At 37.8% G+C, this 17371-nt stretch overlaps 1 protein-coding gene and 1 pseudogene across 4 annotated transcripts in view; one reads left to right on the top strand and one right to left on the bottom strand.

Annotated features, from left to right (window-relative positions):
- Positions 1-17371, bottom strand: part of KIAA1958 (KIAA1958 ortholog) — a 158831-nt gene that overhangs the window by 60504 nt on the left and 80956 nt on the right. The window lies entirely within an intron of this gene.
- LOC109269967 (40S ribosomal protein S6-like) lies at positions 9241-10240 on the top strand (annotated as a pseudogene).

Raw genomic sequence — 17371 nt, 5'->3', positions numbered from 1 at the left:
TGCTTTATATAGTAATTATAAATATATACACCAGAAGAGGAAACAATATGCTAAGTGTAAAGAACCTCCAAATGCCAAACATTTGAAGAAACTGCCTTTTAAAAATAAATCAACAACCCATTTCTCTACTTCTGACATTCTTTATTCCCCTTGTGCTCTTATTTTCTTCTGTACACCTGTCACCATCTGACATACCACATATTTACTTGACACTTTGTTTAGCATCTGTCTGTCTCCAGTGGGCTGCCAGGCTCTGTAAGAGCTGGGACTTTGCTACTTTACTCACAGGATCTGGAAAAGCACTTGAGAAGTAGTAGCATTCAATAAACATTTTTTGACTGAATTAACACCAAAGCTAAAAGGAAAGTTACTGAGATAACAGTATGTGTAATTATACCATCTACTTTAGACCAACACTACTGACTGCATTTAAGAACAAAAGTCAATGGTACAAAATTAAATTTGGGGGCTCACAATCAGAATCTCATAGTCACCTTATCCTTCATTAAGCCTCTTCAGAGAGTCTGTTGTGGTCAAGGCAAGTGGTATGATCATCTGCAATAACTATACGAAATGGCTCATTACAAGTTCACTGGAAACTTTTCCCAGGGCTAGTCCCTTTGGATAAAAGGACCTATCACATAAGGAGGGACTGGCTGGCTCAGTCAGTAAAGCATCTCACTCTTGATCTCAGGGTCTCAGGGTCAAGCCCACTTTGGGCATAGAGCTCACTAAAAAACAAACAAACAAACAAGACCTATCACACAAATTGCTACAAGACAATATCTTTATATTACCATCAGGATAAGAAAAAAAATAATACTTTAACAGAAGTCCATATGAGAATTAACATGTCCATAAAAATCAAGATAACTCCCTCCCCCAGTCCTGACCCTCACTTTAAAAGAGATTATACTGACATGATGATGTTTGCTTTAGGTACTTACTTCTACATATGTATTCCTTTGAAAGAAATTAAATTTTCTTTTTTTTTTTCAATATATGAAATTTATTGTCAAATTGGTTTCCATACAACACCCAGTGCTCATCCCAAAAGGTGCCCTCCTCAATACCCATCACCCACCCTCCCCTCCCTCCCACCCCCCATCAACCCTCAGTTTGTTCTCAGTTTTTAAGAGTCTCTTGTGCTTTGGCTCTCTCCCACTCTAACCTCTTTTTTTTTTTTTTTTCCTTCCCCTCCTCCATGGGTTTCTGTTAAGTTTCTCAGGATCCACATAAGAGTGAAACCATATGGTATCTGTCTTTCTCTGTATGGCTTATTTCACTTAGCATCACACTCTCCAGTTCCATCCACGTTGCTACAAAGGGCCATATTTCGTTCCTTCTCATTGCCATGTAGTACTCCATTGTGTATATAAACCACAATTTGAAAGAAATTAAATTTTCTTAGAATTCTTTCATATGCTCAAGGAAAATAATCTTGGTATTAAAATGTAAAAGTGCCCTAGTTGGTAATTAGGAAATAGGCCAACTTTATTTGTCAAAGGGTTACAAAAATCATATTTGCCAACATTCATATTTCATTTTTGAAAACAGCAATAGCTCCTAACTCCTGTAATTTATTTAAAAAAAGAATAGTGTGGGGTACCTGGATGGCTCGGTCGGTTAAACAGCCAACTTTGGCTCAGGTCATGATCTCATGGTTCGTGAGTTTGAGCCTCGCATTGGGCTCTGTGCTGACAGCTCAGAGCCTGGAGCCTACTTCGGATTCTTTGTCTCCCTCTCTCTCTGCCTTCCTCTGCTCATGCTCTCTCTCTCTCTCTCTCTAAAAATAAATAAATATTAAAAACATAAAAATAAAAAAAGGAATAGTGAGCTATATTTACTTTAAAAGTGGAAAAAATGGGCACCTGGCTGGCTCAGCCAGTGGAACACATGACTCTTGATCTCAGGGTTGTGAGTTTGAGCCCCACACTGGTTGTAGAGATTACTTAAAAATAAAATCTTCAAAAAAAAAAGAAAGATGGAAAATAAATTGAGATAACCTTATAACTACCATAAAATGTATTAAAAGTTACTGTCTTCTTTCTCCTTTAATTTTTATGCTTTCTCCTAGAACCTTCAAACACAGGCTATTTTGTAGGATTGTTAACATCACTAGTTGAAGCCAGACTTGTATATTATTATAGCTATCTGACCAACAAACTATTTTAAAGCTCAGTTAATCTTTTCCAATAGTGAGAGTAAAACACATTTATTACATACATATTCAAAAGCTTGATAATTTAGAATAACAGTATGAGTCAGTTTGGTATGATTCTGATAGTATTTTTCACTGAAGCAGAAATCACTTAAATAAACATTGGTCATCTGTTCATTTCTCTCAGTTGTATGTTATGTGACTCTAGAGCTTCTGGAAAATTTTCTCCTTAAAAAAATTTAGAAATAAAATACATTACAAAAATACCAGCACTTATTAAACAACTACAGGCAAAAAAAGAAAGAAAGAAGGGGAAAAAAACCCCACCTTTTTTTCATGTATATTCACTGTTGTCTCTCTCTTTACGAATTAAATCAGGCTAAGGAAATGTGTGCATTGGATGATGGAGTAAGATATTGTACACATAAAGGAGACCAGGCACTGACCTTGCAAATCCTCCCAACAAGGAATTAAATGAATGGCTCATAGCATGCAGGAGGCTACATTTTTAACAAGTTCTCAGATGATTTAATATAGGTGTGGTCCAACAGGCCATGCTTTGAGAAACAGCGCCTCCTCTCCATCTTCCCCTAAAAGGCCTAGAATATCTTCCTTCAAGTGAACCTCAGCCTAAGCCTGGCTTCAATTGCAGCACTTGCCTCCCTGCTGGGACAGCAGATTTTCTGATCTGAAAATTTTTATTTCCCTGACAAAACAGTGGCTTCTTAAATAAGTAATAAATACTTAAGTGATTTCTGCTTCTGTGAAAAATACTACCAAAAATCATTATAGATAACTAGTATTATTACTTGACAAAATAATGAAGGAGTTAAAGAATTATTTCCCTCTGAAATCCACTGGATTCAAACTTCGTCTTTTGTAACTTTTGTGAAATTATTAAATTCAACATTGTTTCCCTAATTGCCAAAAATAATGTTTCAAATCTAATCTTATTTGGTCCCTTTCAAGGCACTTGATATGGGCAGTGTAGCAACTCATTTATGGCTGCAGCACTGCCAGTAAGAATGGCTGGGTTTGAGTCCCAGCTCTACTGCTAACCAGCTACGTGAACTCGTGTTAGTAAGTCTTTTAACTTGAGTTTCAGTTTCGACAACTGTAAAATGGGTGTAATAACTGTACCTATCTCTTAAGAGTTGTATTAAAATTACTTGACTAAGAGAAAAACAAACCACTTAGCTCAGCATTGGGTACATAAATCATCTAGTTCAACTCTTTAAAAACATCACTGCTTAGCAATGTGTTCCACCTGGGCCTGGGTGGCTCAATTGGCTAAGCATCCGACTTTGGCTCAGGTCATGATTTCATAGCTCTTGAGTTCAAGCCCCACGTTGGGCTCTGTGATGACAGCTCAGAACCTGGAGCCTATTTCAGATTCTGTGTCTCCCTCTCTCTCTGCCCCAGCCCTGCTTGCACTTTGTCTCTGTCTCTCAAAAATGAATAAGCAAAAAAAAAAAAAAAAAAGAAAAAAAGAAAAGAAAAGAAGAAATGTATTCCAACCTAGTAAATCTTATTTCACTAGTTTCTCCTCTATTGATGCTTTAATTTGTAGCTAATATTTAATTCTCCCAAGTTACATCACCAGTGTTAGGCATTTGTGTATAAGTGAACATATTCTGTCACAGACATATGTAAGCAATCAGAATTAATACCTGTATCTAAAACAGCTCTTAGGACACCTTGCATTCCACATCACTTAGAATCCTGTGATGTGACAAGCTTCCTGTCTCACTGAAGAAGAGACATTCTGTGACTATGAATTCAGTACAGCACTAAACAAGGGTAAAACCATAGAATTCTCTAAAAATTCTGCTTCCTTGCATTAAGAAAATTAAGATTTCTCCTCAATTGCTCCTTCACCTCAAAAAGAGCGGTAGTATTGCAGGTGTGACCTAAGAAGTCTTAGGGTCAGCACTGCCAGCTAGGGACAGCTGTAGGCTAGCCACATTTGCTCAAAAGGGAGTTAATTCAAACAGGCTTCACATATAGAGGACATGCAACGTTCAGTGACAACTAAGACAACACAAAAAGACAAAAAGGAGACCAGATGACACAAGTGAATAAAAACTAGATGAAACTTTTCAAATCTCGAACTTAATTTCAAGTCACAGAAAAGAAATTAAGCATTTCAAAGGCAAAAAAAAGAGTAAAACAAGAGAATAAATATTGTACTGTATTAATCACGATAAGGACCCCTTTTGTCTTGGCCAAAATATATTCTTAAATCAACTGTAGAATGTGGCTGCATTTTCAGGCTTAGCAGCATGAAACCCATATGACTGTAATTAACGTAATAAATCATGTTGTGGAATTTTCTACAGAATCTGACAGTACTCACTGATATACTGCTTATTAGAGACTGCAGAGATTTCTCCTCCACTTTTTTTTATTACACTGCCAGAGACACTGAATCAAGAGGACCTTCTGATGGGTCTGAAATACCTGCAGCTGGTGTAATACATAAAATATATAGTGAGCTGCTGCCTTCAGACTTTCATATACAAAACATCATATACAATTTCCCAAAAGAACCTTATTTTTGAGTTCTTACTTTCCTGGACTTAAGGCAGTTGTAGGAGAGACAGGGATTCATTACTCATGTGACATTTACATTTTCTAGTTTCTTTTTTTTTTTTTTTTTTTTTAATGTTTGTTTACTTTTGAGAGAAAGAGCAAGTGGGGGAGGGGTAGAGACAGAGACAGAGAATCCAAATCAGGCTCCGCCCTGTCAGCAGACTCCAATGTGGGGCTTGAACCCCCAAACTGTGAGATTATGACCTGAGCTGAAGTCGGAGCCCTAACCAACTGAGCCACCCTGGTGCCCCCCATTTTCTAGTTTCGATCATGAAGTCACAGCTTTACACATGTGGCTTTCTTTTTCAGGTTAGTCTGTGATGACTCCATTAGTACACAACACATAATACTGTTTAACAGGCATTATTTCATCAGCCTATGTATGTTCTTTCATGATTTTTAAGTAAAATTTTATTGGATATTAAATCATTTTCAAAAGTAAAAATTACTCCTTGCACAGTTCAGAAATTCAGCCATGACTGCATTTAACCCTGGTGAGTTCAAATATCCTTAAATATACTTTGCTTAAATCCAGAAATATCGAAGTTTAAAAAACAGATGACTTAAAGAGTATTCACATGAGGAAAAGGTTATTTTATGTATATTTTCCCTAATAAAAATAATTTTATTAGTTTTATTATGAAAGTAGTACTTAAAAAAATTTTAATGCTTATTTTTGAGACAGAGAGAGAGAGGGAGACACAGAATCTGAAGCAGGCTCCAGGCTCTGAGCTGTCAGCACGGAGCCTGACACAAGGCTCGAACCCATGAACCATGAGATCATGACCTGAGCCGAAGCTGCATGCTTAACTGACTCAGCCACCCAGATGCCCCAGTAGTACATGTTTAATATAAATAAATGTATAGAGAAGACAGAAAAACTGCCCATAAATCCATCATCCAAAGGTGGCCACCGTATATATTTTGGTGTATATCCTTCTGACTTAAAATTTTAATTACAACTATTACTCTTCAATTACCAAGAGTTTAGTCCATTCCACTTTAACTATACACTTCAGTGTCCTTTTGTGACGTATTTTTATTTTTCTCTGGAAATACTGTTGTGTCTTATGTTCAAGAGGGAAACTACTATTAATACAGTAATGCCTGGTTAAGTTACTATTTCTGACATATTCCCTTTGATCATTTGAAATTAGAGGTTTTAAGACTTGAAAAAGAATTTGATATTGGATTTATTACTCATTGATGATACACAAATTCCCTGTGTCTTTTCTTGCCTCTATTCAAACTCCACACAGCAGCATGAGTTTTCCCAAAAGAAAGCAGAAAGTTACCTTTTTTCTTTCTAGAAATTTTAGTATTTGCATTATTTACTTTTTAACACTCAACAAAAAATACATTCAGCACCTCAACACGGTAGGCATTGTTTTAGGCATGTCTGTATATGTCTCCTCAACTGTTAAACTTTGATTATTATCCCCTTCTTACAGAGACAATTAGACAATAAAAGCAGATGGGAGATTGGGACTAGAAAAGGAAGAGTAAAAGTAGAAGTTTTGGCAATGAAGTTTTTGGAGAAATAAAACTGAAGGAAAGTTGGTGTACGTCCTAAAAGGACATCTAAGTGCTAAGAGGGAGGGCTGCCGAAACATGCAAGAGAAGCATCACCATGGCCAGTGACTCTGGCGGTTAACAGCGTGAACCAGACTAACTAGGTCAGAATCCCGGCTCTCCTAGTCTCTTACTGTGTGACCTCCAGCAAGTTCAACTTTCCTTGCCTTAGTTTCTTCATCTGTAAAATAGAGTTAATTATAGTCCTGACTTCACAGAGCTGTGAGAACAGAGCTACCACAAGCAATTAGTGAGATAATAAGCACCCTATAAGTATTGGCTATTTTTATTGCTATTCTGCATGTAGTAATCAAAGAGCTAACAACATATGACCCTGCCTATAAAGAAAAATAATCACCATTTGTTAATAGCTTATCAGTACCTCAGTCAGAACTGAGTGTCTGAAAAGCACTTTTCATGAGTTTGTGAAAATTCTATGGCTTCAGTGACCCCAAAACAAACAAGCATGCTACATTAGGTAACATCAGATGAATTTAAGAAATGAAATACTATACACAATAGAAACAGTTATAAAAAATTTTGATTAGAAACCAGGTCTTTCTTTACATTTACATTCAATTTACAGGACTGCATATCTAATTAGTAGGCTCAAAATGTGAAGGCATCTTTTACTGAAAATGAATAATAAAGTAAAAAACACAAAGATATTATTAACCAACTTGAAACAAAAGATGTATGGCACATAATGCATAGGAAAACAGATAACACATAAAAATAGAAATGCAGAAAACCCTAATAAATTATCTTTTTTTTTCTGAGTTAGTCTATTAATATTGATTAAATTCCACCCAGGAAGTAATAATTTAATGGATAGGAGAATGCTAATTTCTCTAATTGGGTCAGGGGGTAAAAACAAAACATAGTTTTGAAAACTTCATTATAAAATAAAAACTAAATTATTTTTTCTACATGGATTAGCTTTCTATTACCCATTTATAAGTATGGGCAAAACAGGCAAAGTTTTTTTTCTTACTGATGAGATAGCTGCTTTTCATTACACAGAATAATAATTTAGCAGCAGTTATTGTAACAGTATAAAGGTATAAAACATTAGTGATCTGTAACATAAATCTTAACATACTCCAGAGACTAAATATATTATGTAAAATATAATTTCAGGCATTATTTTTAAGGAATATGTACCAAACACTAAAGTCAAATTCACAGCAATAGCACATTCTTGGATTATAAGGATTCTTTTTTTCTGCTAAATGAAATTAACAGGTAGAAAATTAAGTAACACTGATTTTTTTTTTTTTTAAGTTTCTAGGGGTGGGAGTGGTTTCAGTAAGATGTCTGAAGACATCCGTTACTCATATCACCCCTGTCGACAATAATTTGATATCCACTCAAGGACAAAAGTGGCTTTCTGGGAGTTTTGGAACTGGGTGAGAGATTGTGAAACCCTACCCTAACTGTTTTGAGAAGGCAAGCTCACAACCAGGTGGCTGACTCACCAATCATGGTCCAGACTTCAGATCCTTGAACAGCTCCATACCCCTGAGAACTATAGCCCCATGTGGCTTCAGTTCTGTCACCAGCACCATATGCCAAGGGACCCAGGAGGAGTCATGCCCACATGCACTGGGTAATAGGCATACAGACCTTGGTTCAGGATGTGGACCCTAAGTGGCCTGTAAAGCATGTCCATTCTCTTCTTGGTTGTGGTCTGGAGCCCCTGGAGGTAAGCACTCCAAATTCTTTCAGGCTGTAGATTCTGAAAGGGCCCTGTAACCAGGGCCATGCTGCTTCTAGCTGTAGCCTGAAAACAGTCCTGCTGACACAGGGACATGGCAGGAGACACTTCCATCTGTGTGGCCAGAAATTCCAAAAGGGTCCTATACTTGGAGTTTGCCAGCAGTCCTACAGGTCCAAGGACCTAGTACCTAGTAGGAGATACTAATGTTGGCAGCCCTGAAGATCCTGAAAGGGCCCAGTATATGGCTCTAACCCTCTCACAGCCACAGTCTGCCAGCAGTCCTGAGAGTCCAGGACCCCAGCAGGACATAATCCCATCTGCGAACCCAGAGATTCAGAAAGGGCCCAATACTCAGCTCCAGCTTCTCAGCCAGTCCATGACTAGTACCGCTGGCCAAGGGAATCTGTGGGAAATACCCCTGTTGGCACCCCCACAGATCCTGAAAGGAACCTATAATCAGGTCTAGCTCCTTTAGCCACACAGGGAATGATGCAGCCTACCTAGGGACCTGGCAAGAGACACACCCATGTGTGCCTCCAGAGCCAGGTCTGCAGACCTCAATCTTGGCTGTGGAACCAGAAACAGTGCTGCAAATCAGTTACAGCCTCTTCTAGGCCATGGTCCAGGGCCAGTCCTACCAATCCAAGGACTCTTCCAGTGACCACTTAGGATCATTTTCAGGGGCCTGGTGGGAGCCACAACTGTCTGTACACCCAGTTAATAGGGTCACTGTCTGAAGACTTAACTGTGGATCCTAAAATGGACCTTTGTCCCAGCACTACCCTACCAAGCAAGGTACTGGAGACAGTCCTGTCCACCCAGGGACCGGGTAAGATCCACACCCACCTGAGCCACTGGTAACAAGAATACCAACTGCAACCCAACTGTAACCTAGGAACAGCCTCCTAACTGTCCAGCCCAGCATGACTGTGATTCCAGAGGTAATCCTATCAGCCCAGTGAACAGGAAAAGACCTTTACCTGCTAAAACCAGTCTGTAAAAACTGGAAGAGGTGTTACTTCAAATGTACAGACAACAATGCAAGGCTACAGGATCAGGAAGAACCAGGCAAACATGACAAAGAAATTAATAAAGGAACCAAAGGAAACTAATCAAGCTCCCATAACTGATCTCAAAAAAATGGAGATCTAGCTCTTTTTTTTGTGGTGCCTCGGAAGCAGTAGGCTGCTTCAGGATGAAGCTGAACACCTCTTGCCCAGCTACTGGCTGCCAGGAACTCATTGAAGTGGACGCTGAATGCAAACTTCATACCTTTTATGAGAAGCATATGGCTACAGAAGTTGGCGTTGATGCTCTGGGTGAGGAATGGAAGGGTTATGTGGTCTGAATCAGTGGTGGCAATGACAAACAAGGTTTCCCCATGAAGCAGTGTCCTGATCCATGGCCATGTCCGCCTGCTACTGAGTCAAGGGTATTCCTGTTACAGACCAAGGAGAACTGGAGGAAAAAAGTGTGAATCTGTTTGAGGTTACATTGTGGATGCCAATCTCAGTGTTCTCCACTTGATCACTGTAAAAAAGGGTGAGGAAGGATATTCCTGGACTCAGTGACACAACTGTGCCTCGTTACCTGGGGCCCAAAAGAGCTAGCAGAATCCACAAACTTTTTGATCTCTCTAAAGAAGATGATGTCCACTAGCATGTTGTGAGAAAGACCCTAAACAAAGAAGGTAAGAAACCTAGAACCAAAGCACCCAAGACTCAGTGTCTTGTTACTCTATGTGTCCTCCAACACAAAGGTCAGCATACTGCTTTGAAGAAACAGTGTACTAAGAAAAATAAGGAAGAGGCTTCAGAATATGTTAAACTTTTGGCCAAGAGATTGAAGGAGGCCAAAGAAAACAGCAGGAACAGATTGCCAAGAGACGGAGGGTGTCTTCTCCAAGAACTTCTACCTCTATGTCTGAGTCCAATCAAAAATGAGATTTTTCTAAGAGTAACAACTAAGATCAGACATAAAAACAAAAACAAAAACATAAACGGAAATCTATAATCTGCAGGACAAAACATTCAAGATAATCATCTTAAAGAAACTCAACAAGGGGTGCCTGGGGGGCTCAGTCAATTAAGAATCCAACTTCAGCTCAGGTCACGATCTCACGGTCTGTGAGTTCGGGCTCACAGTGCTGACAGCTCAGAGCCTGGAGCCTGCTTAGGTTTCAGTGTCTCCCTCTCTCTCTGCTTCTCCCTCACTCATGCTCTGTCTCTCTCTCTCTCAAAAATAAACATTAAAAAATTTTTAAAAACAAAACTCAACAAAATGTAAGAGAACACAAACAACTAAACAAAACCAGGGAAACAAAGCATGAATAAAAGGAAAAGTTTAATAAAGAAATAGAAACCATGAAAAAGAACCAATCAGAAATCCAGGAGATGAAGAATGCAATAACAAAAGTGAAAAGTTCAATACAGAGCATCCAACACACTTGATCATGCAGAAGAATCAGTGACCTTGACAGATTATTTGATATTAGTCAATTAGAAGAATAAAAAGAAAACTATGAAAAAAAAAAATAAATCCTATGTGAATTATGGGATACCATCAAGTGAATGAACATTTGCATTGTGGGAGTTCCAGAAGGAAGAGAGAGAGAACGGGGCAGAAAGCTTACTTAAAGAAATATTAGTTGATGGGGCAGTTGGGTGGCTCAGTCAGTTGAACATCCGACTTTGGCTCAGGTTATGATCTCACAGTCTGTGGGTTTAAGACCCGTGTCGGGCTCTGTGCTGACAGTTCAAGGCCTGGAGCCTGCTTCAGATTCGGTGTCTCTCCCTCTCTCTGCTCCCCTCCCCTACCTCAAAAATAAGTAACCATTAAAAAAAAGATATTTAAAGAAATATTAGTTGAAAATTTCCATCTTGGGAGCTATATGGTCATCCAGATACAGAAAGCTCAAAGGACTCCAAGTAAGATCAACCCAAAGACTATTCCAAGATCTATTATAATCAAAATGATAAAAGTCAAAGAATTTTTAAAGCAACGAGACAAACTATTTTTAATAGTTCCCAGGTGACCACACATGGAGTCATGAGGGCCTAGAACACACAAGCGCTGCATCCAAGGTGGAGGCCAATCACTCTGTTGAAACCCTCTGAGGCTCTAGGCTTAGGGACAACTGACAAGGGAATGTGACAGTGAGAAGTAGAGTTGAAAACTGGGCTCCCTAACCTCTCACTGCTCCACCCTCATCCTTTTCCAAAACAAAAACAAAACAAAACAAAAAACAGACAAAACTTTGCTAAGGAAACTGAACCCAATCATGTGGGAAGGCATGGCCTGTAGCATGGGTGCTGGTGCCTGAGACTCATCTTTGGAGGCCTGTGGACCAAGCACCAGCTCTCTATCCACTCTCTATAACCGAGTCCTGCCAATCAATACATCTCACATACTTTTCACTCCGGGAAAGGCCCAAAGTAAGCAAATTTATTTACACAACCACAGAAGAAACCAACACCAGATTCCTGTCCTGTGTTCTTAAATGTGAACTATTTGACTAGGCATCAGAAGAAAACTGGCAGCAATAAAGAGAAGGATGGAAAAAAAAAAAAAAGGAAGAGAAAATTTAAGGATAGAAGATAATTTTTTAAAAACTTTTAATCAAAATTCTGAGAGATTTGAGAGATTACTATAATTATAATCCCTGTGAAAGGAACAATTACTAAAGAAAAAATTTTTAAATTCTTATTAGAGGAAAGGAATTTTCGGCAATTTAAAAACTCAAAAGTTTACTTCCCACCTATCCATTCTTGGGAAATTATTTGATGGACTCTAGTAAAATGAGGGGAAAAAAGGGACATGTGAAAGCTAGGAAACAGAGGATAAAACCTATAGAATCCTCAGGGTGGGAGGGTTATCTCAGGCTTGTTAAATCGGTTAGTCCAAACCGCAGCAGGATGACGGAATGGAAAATGGAAATCTTGGGAGGACCATACAGATACGATAACAGCACACCGTTCTTCTGTCAAGAAATGATACCAAAACTTTTAGGAAAACACACAAACCCCCCAAAACTAGAATAATGTATTTCATTGATTGTAAGATGCACTTCTACATTTTAATATCTCTGAAATTTGTCTCACAATTCCTGGGAACTATAGTTTAATTCGTAGCATGCTTTTTCTTTCATTGTGGAATATAAAATAATGGTACATTTTTACAACCAATGACATTTCAGATGCAACAAATACAGTACTAATAATAATATGGGGACATACTTAAGTAAGTCCTTTTCATTGGTTAGGTCATTTATCCATACAAGAACCCTTAGGAACATCCTCTTTTCAGTGTCCCAGAGGTGGTGAAATTCATCAGGATGAAAAGAGATTCAAGTTTAGAACACTAATAACTATGAATAGTTTTTACACTGTCAAAATAACATAAATGGTACTATTGGTTTTTAATGTTGAAGAGTCAACTTAAGGATAAAGCAGGAAAAGACTCAGTTATGGCCACCAAAGATGATGAAAAAATATTGACAACTTTGTCAGGTTAAGAAGATGGTTAGAAGGGAGATGAGAACAGCTGAAGGAAGGACAGAGACACTAGTATCTTCAGTCTTAGGTTGAGTAAGCCTATTTATTTCCTTTTTCATTATTTTTATTCTTCTATTGGGTATTTGCGTATTTTAATTGCCTAAAAATAAAAGACTGAAAGGTTAATGGAAATGAGTTAAATTCTCATCATTTGTAATAAGGAGTCTGTAGAGATTTTCTCAAGCTGATAATCAAGAGACAGAAGTATAAACAATTTGTTTAGAATTTGGAAAGAACTGAAAATAGAATTGGCTCAAATGAAGTTTCTCTTGAAGAATGGGATTTATGAGGTGATGAGCTTTGAGGTGAGAGACTGTTAATGTTAAACAATATTATCTTACTGATTGCCACGTACATGTATTACCTTGATAAGAATGCAGAAAATTGAAAAAGGTAAGAAAATTGTTTTGCCTAAAAAAGCAATCCTGCAGCTATTAGGGCATACTGAAGATTCAGCTATGTGTATCATAACTGAAGACAAATAAGCTAACTAAGGCATATCAATCATTAAATCAGATTTACTTGATGATAAATTTGATCACTCTTCTCAACTAAAATAAAGTTTAAAATCACCTTGTAGCCATGTAAGCATAATTTATTGCTTTTACTACATTATATATATGTACTTCTTGTGGTTCTAATACACTCTTGGGAACACAAGCCATCAGTTACATAAATGAGATCTAGACTGAAAGAGAAGTTATTGCTGGGCCTACGATGCAGGGGATCACCTGCACTCTGCCCATACCTGTTGAGACCCAAGATGGTCAGGCAGCAAAATCTGTAAGGAGAGGTCGAAGCCTGCTGCTTCCCTGAGGAAAACAAATAAGGAAGATGTTTCAATCTCGGGACACTGAAGCAAAGACTTCAGTGTTCTGACACTGACCTCTCTGCTGAGAAGTCATACATTATTTCATCTCTTTAGACTACAAGGAATGGATACAAAGACTAGAAAAACAAGATCTATGCCTCTTTGATTCTGAACTTCCTAGCAGCCTTAGTCAAATCTAAATTCACTGAAAGGAAATTACATGCTGAGGTTTATAGTTATTTGCTAGTCTGCTGTATTTGGGTACATTTTGCATATTTGGAAGTCTCAGTTATATCTGGATGAACATTAAATAAATAATAGAGCTCTTATTTCATTGATATAATAAAAAGTGCCTTTAGTTTAGAGAAATAAAAAGCCAATTGGGAAGATTTTCTTGTGAAATATTAAGACAAATGACATTTTAAAAGTATGTGTAAGCACTAGAGAAAAGCTGATAAAAGTATTTCTCAGAACATTATGCATTTGCACAATAGAAAGCAATTACGTTGATTTTTTATTTTGTCTTTTGAAAAACTAGTAAATAATTATATTTTTAATTCTTAAAGATAGGTCACTAGTTGATTGCAAAAATAAGCAATATTACAATTTTAATATAACTAGGCTCATGTTATGTTTCGCTAAGTATAAAGTATTTCAAATAAATGATGTGGAATGGGTTGTCTGTAGCCTCTGCACTTTTAATTTCCAGCTAAAACTCACCTTTCACTTACCATAGTGGCTTAATTGTTCATTTAACCACATATCATCCTAGAAACAGCCTTCATAAATGTATTATCTAAAGGCAACTGATTTAATCTTACAAAGTCATTTAAACTTGAATAGCATCTTGGTTCAGAAAATATTTTCAACTTTTTTCTCTTAATTGAGGATGTTTTGAGAGGGCAAGTATATGTCTCTCTCCCATTAGACTGTAGGCAGTATGACAAAGGGAACCGTGTTTTCGTCCTGAATGTTGGTGTACTAGTGGTACCCAAATTGAACTTGGCAATTTGTAGCCTTCCAATGGATATTTGTCAAATGAATGAATGAAATGAATGTCACAGCATGCTTCAGAACTCCAAACACTGTTTTACCCTACTCTCAGAGAATTATGCCTTCACTATAGATATTTGGGTTCTGAAAACCTTTTGGTGTTACCCAAAATAGTGCTGTGCCTTCAGAGAGAGAATATGAGGGTAGCAACAGAGATCTCAAGAGGCCAAATACTCAGAGTAATCAAGGTCTGTACTTTTTAACTCCTGAAGCACCAACCTCTGTCTCTCTCCTCCTCTCCAATGTCTGTATTATTGTCTCATGAGCACTTTACTGTCATCTCCCATTGGAATCACTGTAACACCCTATAAAACAGCTCTTGTGTCCCAGTCTCTACTTTACCACTGCTATCAGTATGATCTTCTAAGACAATGAATTATGCCCCTCTGCTCTGCATGTAGGACATTCGTGACATCACAGGTACAGCCCTTCATGGGAGGCTCCAACCTCCAGCAGCAACTCTCCTGACCCCTTGGAAATTACTTCTCGGCCACACTCAAATCCATGCTTCCCTAAGTAATCTGCAAAATGTTTATGCCTGAATGTCTGCTCATTTGTTCTGTTTACCTGAAATACTCTTTCCTGTGTACCGTAAGGCTGAGTAAACTGCTCCTCATGTGTGTTCCACTACATTTCATATACCTCTTTCTATACACTTGGAATTGAAGTTGTTGCTTTATTGGCCTCCTTCTCTAAACAATGCTATTGTGGGGCTTGGGAATCTGACATTCATCTTTGTATTTTCATCACTTCTGTCATATAGTTGATCTTAAAAAAATGTTTGATAAATTCAAGTGCAAGTGACTTGGCCAGATGCTTAGCAGAAAAAGAGACTAAAACACATGTCTCGTGTCTTCCTGAATCCTTCTATTTAAACCCTGGGTCCTTTCAGAAATGATTCTCAGAGAAAATAAATCATATCTTTAAGATGTACTCTGGCAGTCTAAACTTTGGGTAAGTGATAGGCATGACCTGAAAATGAAAAAAGGAGAAGAAGGAGCATTTGGAAGTTTAGGCTATACCTATACCAAGACAAGCAGAGGTAGGTACATAGCAGTGACTCAATGTTAACTAAGAAGTTAACAAGCACGAGACCAAGTTTCTCCCACTGTAACTAAGCAAATCACCTAGTTTCTTTGTGCCTCATTTCTCATCAGTAAAATAATGGAAACAACCTCTTTCTTCATGGAACTCAGGCAGTATTATTTTGGAAATAAAAGTGCTAATAGATAATAGAGAACATTTGGGGGTATTTTTTGGTTGTTTTTTACATATTATAGCAGAGGAAGTTAAAAAAATTCCCCATGACAGCGTCCCATTATAATCATAGGAGGGAAGCCACAGTGTTGAAATTTGTAAGAATAATCCCCAAATTCTTTGTCTATAAACAAGTACACCAGAAGATAATGTTAAGTAAAATTTGCTTTCTTACACACACAAAAAAACCCTTCTATATTCAGTAATAACAATGTCGTAATGCCTTCATCTCATAAATATTCCACAATTTTACTTATTTTCATAATCTATATTTATTTTTAAAAAATGTTTTTAATATGAAATTTATTGTCAAGTTGGTTTCCATACAACACCCAGTGCTCATCCCAACAGGTGCCCTCCTCAATACCCATCACCCACCCACTCCTCCCTCCCACCCCCCATCAACCCTCAGTTTATTCTCAGTTTTTAAGAGTCTCTTATGGTTTGCCTCCCTCCATCTCTAACTTTTTTTTTTCTTCTTCCCCTCCCCCATGGGTTTCTGTTAAGTTTCTCAGGATCCACATAGGAGTGAAAACATATGGTATCCGTCTTTCTCTGTATTAAAAAATAATCATGTTTGGGGGTTTGGGGCACCTGGGTGGCTCAGTTGGTTTAGTGGCCAACTTCAGCTCAGGTCGTGATCTTGTGGTTCAAGCCCCGCATCAGGCTCTGTGCTGACAGCTCAGAGCCTGGAGCCTGCTTTGCTGCCCCTCCCCGACTGATGCTCTGTCTATCTCAAAAATAAACATTAAAAAATAATAATAATAAAAATAAACCAACAAAAAGTAATCATGTTTTAGAGGTGCCTGTTGGCTCAACTGGTTAAGTGTCCAACTCTTGATTTTGACTCAGGTCGTGATCTCTTAGTTCAGGAGACGGAGCTCCGTGTTGGGCTCCGCGCTAACGGCATGGAGCCTGCTTGGGATTCTCTCTCTCCCTCACTTTCTGTCCCTTCCCTACTCATGCTCTCTCTCTCAAAATAAATAAATAAACATTTTTTTAAAAAAGTAACCATGATTTAAAAAAAGTAACCACGTTTGAAATATACAGAAAAGTATACAGAATAATGCTAAAGTACGCTGACCTTGAATCAGAGGGCTTTGTATAGATTAATGGAATCCTTGTATCAACCCTATAGAATAAATATGTTATTTTCTTCATTTTACAGATGAAAAAATGAAACCACAGAGAAGTTAACTAACTTGCTAAACTCACCCAGAAAAGGAGTGGCAGGGCTGGAATATGAATCCAGGCAGTTGTGTGTCTGGATATCCATAATTAAGCACTGCACCTGTGTTGCCTCTTATGTAACACAATTCATGTTCCTGTCATTCAGATTTAATACGTTATTATTTTGTCATATTTTTTACATGTTTTTAAAAGAAAATGTTACAGATATAGTTCATTTCCCATCCCCCTTCCTCCTCAAAGGCAACCATTATCATTTGTGGTATCTCCTTTCATGTTTCATAATTAATTGTATGTGAGGGGCTGTGCATAAGAACAATATATTTTGGTATTTCGGTTTTTTAAAAAAGGTATGGTACTCTATTATTCTGCAACTGTATCTTCAAGATTTATCTACATTAGTAAATGTAGATCTGACTGATGCACATATTCCATTGAAAAATATAATTTAGGGGCGCCTGGGT

This window comes from Panthera pardus, unplaced genomic scaffold (assembly GCF_024362965.1).
Source record: "Panthera pardus isolate Hobbes unplaced genomic scaffold, ASM2436296v1 HiC_scaffold_20, whole genome shotgun sequence".
In the NCBI taxonomy this organism is placed as follows: domain Eukaryota; kingdom Metazoa; phylum Chordata; class Mammalia; order Carnivora; family Felidae; genus Panthera; species Panthera pardus.
The sequence above is the reverse complement of the archived record's forward strand: the minus strand, read 5'-3'. Positions and strand labels throughout refer to the sequence as shown.